The sequence below is a fragment of the Octodon degus genome, unplaced genomic scaffold, assembly GCF_000260255.1.
Source record: "Octodon degus isolate 3935 unplaced genomic scaffold, OctDeg1.0 scaffold00186, whole genome shotgun sequence".
Lineage (NCBI taxonomy): Eukaryota > Metazoa > Chordata > Mammalia > Rodentia > Octodontidae > Octodon > Octodon degus.
The window spans coordinates 517,888-525,054 of record NW_004524762.1 but is presented as its reverse complement, the minus strand read 5'-3'; positions in this window follow the sequence as shown (position 1 = coordinate 525,054).

Below are 7,167 nucleotides of genomic sequence, written 5' to 3'. Positions count from 1 at the left end.
ACCTGCTTGGGCAAGTACAGGGACCAGGATTCAAATCCCAGCACCACACGCTGTACTGACCCAACCCCGGGCTCGCTGAGCTGACCACCAAGAATGGATGTGGTGGGTACACCTGTAAACCCAGCGCTGGAGAGGCTGAAAACAGGAGAAACACTACAATTCCAAGCTGTGTAGTGAGACCTTGTACCAGATATATTAATTAATTAATTAAAAAAGGAAAGAAGCTTTGTTATATCCATGCAACTACTCCTCAAGATGATTGTAAACTGCATGAATTACAAACATGAGCCAATAAAATAAAAATATTTTTAAAAGTCACTTCTGGTTTAATAACAAATCAGTGTGAGAGGAATCACCAAGTGATCTTATAGCAAGTTTCACTGGAATTTCTCAGTTTTATAACATAAATGCATTTAGAAAATATTTCCGAATCATTGCAGTTCACAATTTCATCACATTTTGCTGTTTATTATTTGATATGAAGAAATGAAAGTAGGTCTCTGATTCATATTTCTTGTGTTGTAATGAAGCCACAGTTCAGGAACTTTTAAAATAGACCATTTAAGACAAAATATTTTATTTGGATGTATCTGAAGAGCTAAAATATTTCTATTGAAACTGTCTGTGAGAAAACATTCTAGATATGAAACATCTGTTTTTGTTCATTTCTAGTTAAAGACTAATAATATTTGCACAGGGCAGAAAGGGCCATGGCAATATTGTGCTGTTCTAAGTACAGTATTTCCATGTAGTATTCCTGGAGGATTGGGTAGAAGTAGTCACTTCATGCTTCACTCCAGTGACATGGTTCAAACATTCCCAGCATAGTCGAGAACATAGATACCTGAAAACACATAAAGCAGACGTCCTCATTTCCTTTTATCACTCTGGTGTTGGAGTGTATGTGACTGCTTCAGTGGGGGTTGGACATAGCTATAGAAACAGCCCAGGGGCTCAAGATTGGTGGGTGAAATGCCTGAGAGGAGTCAAGGCATCGAGGAATACTGAACTTAGCATCTTCCAGGGAGGTCATTACCACGAGTGGTTCTTTTAGATAATCTTCCATGCTTAGTTCCTTTTCTTGTGGCTGACACAAAATGTTCAACACCCAGAGTTAATAGTGGAAGGATTGGGGCCGGGGAGATGGCTCAGTGAAATAAGCACTTGCCTGGCAAGCGCAAGGGCCTGAGTTCAATCCCTGGTTCCACAAAAAAAAAAAAAAAAAAAAGTAGAAGGATTTATTTAGCTCAGTTTGTAGAGGTTTTAGTCCAGAATCAGCTGGCTCCAATGCAGGGTGGCACATGGCAGAAGGGCAACAGTTCATGGTGGTGGAGGACAACAAAAAACAAGAGATGACCAGTTCACAGCAGGCAGAAGGTAGGAAAGCAACAAGAGGAGAGCAAAAGCAACAAGAGAGGAAGAGAAAACAAGCCTCTTTCTGTCCCTTATAATGTATCCAGTCTACCAGGACTATGGCATTGCCAATCCCCCACCCTTAATCCCAATACCTTTAATCCCAGCATTGCACTACAAATCAATTATGCACTGTACATTCAACCACCTCCAAAAGTTCCCTATGTCGTAGTTTGAGGTTTTACAAGAGAAATAATACAATGCAGGACACATATTTATAAGATTATTTTCTAATGAATTACCCAAAAAATCATATACAAAGAGTGCAGGATACCTGTCCACACACTAAAGACCAAAGAATCCAGTTAAAGGCCTGGATCCCATGATAATGTCCTGCATGTATCCAGCTGAAGAGCTTATAACCATGCCTCCCACAAGTCCAACTGGAAGCCTAGAGTCCATGACAATGTCTCATTTAGGCCCGCTTCATGGATCTGTACTGGCAAGGCCCAAAGGTCATTGCTGGAAATTAGAAACTGTGCCAGTGGGATGAAGGATCTGTGCTAGCAGGCTGAGGGGTCTGCACTAGAGCCAGGAAGCAATTCTCAAAGTAAGAACCAGAGCTCCCTCAAAAAGTACCACAGCCATCTTCAGCAACAGTGAGGTCCCAAGCTCCTCCGAGAGGATGATGATGAAGAAAGCTGAATTCCCATCAGGAAAGCCAATGTGACAAGTTTCTCCAGGACTGAACAGTGCACCATTGTTTCTCTCTGGAGCCAGGAAGTGATGCTCAAGATGAAGACCAAAGCTCCCCCAAAGTGAACTGTAGCTATCTTAAGTGACGAGGCCCTGAGCTTGTCCTGAGCTCATACTCTGATAAGAACAGCCAAGTTCCCCAGGAAAGGCAGCATGACAAGGTCACCCAGCAGAATAGCCCAAGAGAACCAGTACCTCCCTAACAACTTCTCCAGAACAGCCTCCCAACAGCTTCTCTAGTTCTGCCTCTTAGGCTACTGGCAACAATCTTCCAGTGGGCCTTCCAACCCTAGCACCATGCTAATTCATTTGTGTGTAACAAGTTGCCCACCAGTTCTTGGTCCACCACACTCTGTGACTGTATGAGGCTTTCAGGGGCGGGGGGACATCTAGACCCAAACCCTAACACTCTGTGTCAAGGTGCAGATGATCAAAACATCTACTGCTGACTTTAGTGCAGGAGTGAACACTCCTCCAGTCACTACCCTTGCCGAGCAAGGAGGTTACAGCTTTATACTGTCAAGTCTTTGGGCAGCATATTAGAGCTCAGGGCCTTACCATCAAACCTAGAGGTTTCCAATCTGGGCTCCACAATTGGAATCACCTAGGGATCTTTCAAAGGTAGTGCTGCCTATTTCTTAACCCTGCACACTTAGATTGAATATTTTTCAGGTCTGACCTGGACATTGAAATGACATAAAGTGCCCCTGTGCAGTCTAGAGTTTGTGCCACAATGCTTGGGACTCCTCTCTCCCTTCTGCAAGATAAGCCTCCTCTCTAATCCTGGCTTTTCTGGTCATTCAATTCCCACTTTATCCACAGAGTCCCTGTCTTCGCCCTTTCCCAGCTTGGGTCCTTTCGATCACAGTGAATGAGTCTCCAGTCTCTTGGATCGTAGAAAATAGAATTTGTTCTGGGACAAATTGTGTTCCTCCAAATTCATGGAAAGGCCAAACATCCACTAAGCAGTATGCGATTGTATTTAACAGATAGGATCTTTAAGAGATAATCAAGGCAAAATGAGTTTGTGTGAGTGTACTCTAAGACAACATGAATAGTGTTCTTGTAAGAACAGATCAATGGGCATTAAGTCACAATTCCAAAGAAACTAGTAGTTGTGGTCTGCTATTGCACAGTAAGTGACTATAGGAACAATAATGCATTATAGATTTCAGATAAGTAGAACGGATTTAAAAAATTATCATGACAAAGAAATGATAAATGTTTCAAGAAACTAATACATTTGACCTGATTCAAACATTTGGTAGATAAATATACATAGAAGGTGTGGCAGATTGACAACTATTAGTCAAATTGTAATACTTAGCTGCACCAGTGTGGTGCTGGGTATGTGGGGCACCTAAGGATTGTTGCCAACAATATAAAAAGAACTGAAGAAGAAGAGTACGTGCTGTTAGGGGGCTGTTGATTCTCCTGGAGGAGCTTGTTACACTGGCTTTTCTGATGAACTTGGCTGTTCTCATCATTAAAAGAGTTCAGGAACTTAACCTCACTGAGAATGGTCACGGTTCATTTTCAGGGAGCTCTGGTCCTCATTGAGCATCACTTCCTGACTCCAGAGTGAAAGATGATGCACTGCTCAGTCTGCTGGAGTAGTTTGTCATGCTGCCTTTCCTGATGGGAACTCAGCTTTTTCATCATCAGAGCAGCTTGGGACTTCACTGTTGCTGAGATGGCTGTGGTACTTTTAGGAGCAGTCTGGTCTTCACCGTTGCTGAGATGGCTGTGGTACTTTTCCAGGGAGTTTTGGTTCTTACACTGAGCATCACTTCCTGGCTCCAGTTCAGATCCTTCAGCCTGCTGGCACAGACTTTCTAGCTTCCACCACTGACCTTTCCACAGCAAATCCATGGAACAGGCTTGTGAGAGATATTGTCATGTGTTCTAGGTCTCCAGGTGGACTCGTGGGGGGCACTATTATGGTCTCTGGGTCTTCAGCTGGATTCATGCAGGACATTGTCATGGGATCCAGACCCTCAGCTGGATTTTTGGGAGTCTTTAGTGTGTGGACAGACTTCCTGAACTCTTTTGAACTTGACTCTTTGGGTGACTACTACAAAATAAGCTTATAAATTACGTGTCCTATATTAAATTGTTCCCCTTGCAAGCCCTGACCACAACAAAAGGAAAATCATTTACAGAGACAACTAGTTATCTATAACCCAAGGAGAGAGACCTTGGAAGAAATCCATCCTGTTAATACCTTGATCTTAGACATCCAGGTTTTGAGGAAGCAAGTGTCTGTTATTTAAGCAGCTAGTTTGCGGTACTTTATCTGGCAGTCTAAATAGGCTAACAAATGTTCCCACTACACAGGATGCATTGTGAGTCATAGTCCCTCTTTCCTCAGAAGTGAGTCTGTAAGAGGAAAGAGTAGCCTTTAGTATAAGAGGTCATATGCACAGGGAGGAACATCACAAAAAAATGAACTATGGGACTCAATCATTAAAGGAACTTAAAGGACCTAAAGGAAGACAGGTTTAACTAGCTCACATTTTAGGGGGATTCAGCCCATGGTAGTGGGTCTGAGACAGAAACATGGCAGAAGGGCCTCGTGGAGCAAAGCTGGACATTTCATAGCTGCTGGGAAGTGGGGAGCAGAACAGCTTCAAAGTATTACTTCAGCCCCTGGAGGATCTTTCTGTGGGTTCCCATGTGCCTGTGAGATAGATCATTGTTTTTTTTTTTTTTTTTTTTTTTTTTTTTTTTTTGTTCCTCTTCATCAGCTAAGTACACACATGATCAACTTCAGCAGGCACATGGTATCAGGGTCATCTTTTGGATATTTGTAGAGGCCTACCACTGACGATAGAGTGTTTCTATCATCGCAAAAGAAAACTCATCTCCTTTTGCTATCATTCCTTAATCTCAGACCAAGCCAACCACTTACCTTTCTCTTTATCTCCATGGGCTTGTTTTTACCACACACTTTCTTGCTTTCTAGCACCGTAACATGCTCCAGACCCATGCTGTATTTCACTTGACTTCTCTCTGCAAACAACCATTTCCTTAAGAGGCACTAGCTCTGTTTGTTGGAGAATGTATTTAGAAACCAAGATCTGGTGCTACGGGTGCTTATTTCTATTTGAGAGTCATAGTTTCTAGCTTCTGTTAGTGAACAAAGGTAGAAAATAAATGTATGTATACTAACCTATTTGTACACTTATATGTGTATTTATTTCTGTCCTGTCTGTATATCAATATGAGTTCATGCTGATATCTATAACCTCACCTGGCACACCAGGGTTCACTCAAGCTTTCCCCCTCCCTTGATTATATGTAACTCTTTTGTCTGACATTGAGAAATATAATTCTTATTTACAATATATTTGCTTATTCAATTTTCATATACACATACATTGTATGGATTGATGGTACTCAAAAAAATAAGCTTGTGTCTCAGCTAATGAAAGCTGTGAATGTAACTTTCATAGGCAAAATCTGTCTTTACTGACATAAGGATCTCAAAATCTTTATTCTAGGTGGTCCAGGTGGGGCCTAAATTCTGTGCAGCTGTCCTTCTATGAGGCACCCAGAGGAGACCCAGGCAGAGGAGCGCAGAAGGCTGTACAAAGATACAGCAGAGACTGGAGTGATGCAGACACAAGGCAGGCTATACTTAGAATCACCACAAGCTGGAAGAGAAAAAGCAAAAATCCTTCCTTAGAGATTTTAGAAAGATGATAGCCCAAGAAATACCTTTGTTTTGGATTTCTGCTTTTCAAGATGTTGAAAGAATATACTTTCCTGTTTTAAGCCACAAATCCATAATTTGTTATAGCAGCTTCAGAAAACTGAGACATATTCAGTGGCTTACAATTTTTCATCATAGCTCTATGAGAAACATTTACTAAGAAGAGTGCAGGGCCTCTACATACTTCATCCTGTCTTTCAGTACATCCAGCCCAGATACTGCTTCTCAACACTACCCTGGTCAGTTCCATGCATATAGATGCTATTTTTGCTTTTTTATGGGATGAGGGGTCATGGCAGAAGGTGTCTCCTTTTTTTTCATGTAACATGATTTTGAGATGCACTTTTACATATATCAGAAACATGTTCCCTTTCATTGATGAATAGTATTCCATCATATGGCTATTGCAGTCTGTTAATCTGTACATGAGCTGTCTATTGGGTTTTTTTTTTCCAAATAAAGAGTTCCTAAGACCATTTTCTCCAACTCTTTACTTAGACATATGATTTAAAAAATTTTAGGTAAATACCTAGAAAACTATCAGGGTTATATGGTAGGTGTACGTTTAAAGTTTTAAGAAACTTCCAGGTTATTTTCCAAAAAGTTATAGTATATTACTTTGAAAACTCATGTTTTCATTTTCAACATGAGAGCTCTAGTTACAAGGAACAGAAATTTAAAACCTTTTGATAAAGTTTTTTTAAATCATTTTTTCTCATGTGGTTCATGGTTTTTTGTTCTATTTAAGAGTTCTTAGATTAAATAAAAGTCAAAAAGATCTTTTCCAACAAGATCTTGGCAGCATGGCTTAGCATCCCTTATGAATTATTTTTTTTTCTTCAGTGAATAAGATATAAGTGTAGAAGTAGGGTTTTTGTTTTATTCTTTTTGCATAGGTGCCCCAGCAATTTTCTTACAGAATTATTTGTGTTTATGAGCTTTCCCACTGCTGGGACAGATGATTAGACACCACAATTTAAGGAGGTGAGGCTTATTGCTTAGCTCATGACAAAGCAGGGAGATGGTGGTAGAGAGGAAGGTGCCAAGGACCATACAGAGCACCTAAAGTCATGACATACTGTCCTCCGTGACACACCCCACATGCCAAGAAGAGACACAGTAGTTAGTAAAGACACCCCCTAGATAGCTTCCAAGCCAATCAGGTTGACAATTAAGCTTAAAACCCACAGCTTGAGTCTCTAGCTGTAGCTGGCTGCCAGGCGTACGCGCTCCCGAGTCTTCAGAACCCGCGGCCGCCATCTACAGCGCTTAGGTTTCTCCTAGGCTTATCTGCACCACTTGCTCACCACACACTCCGCCACTGTAAACCGCCATCATGGTAA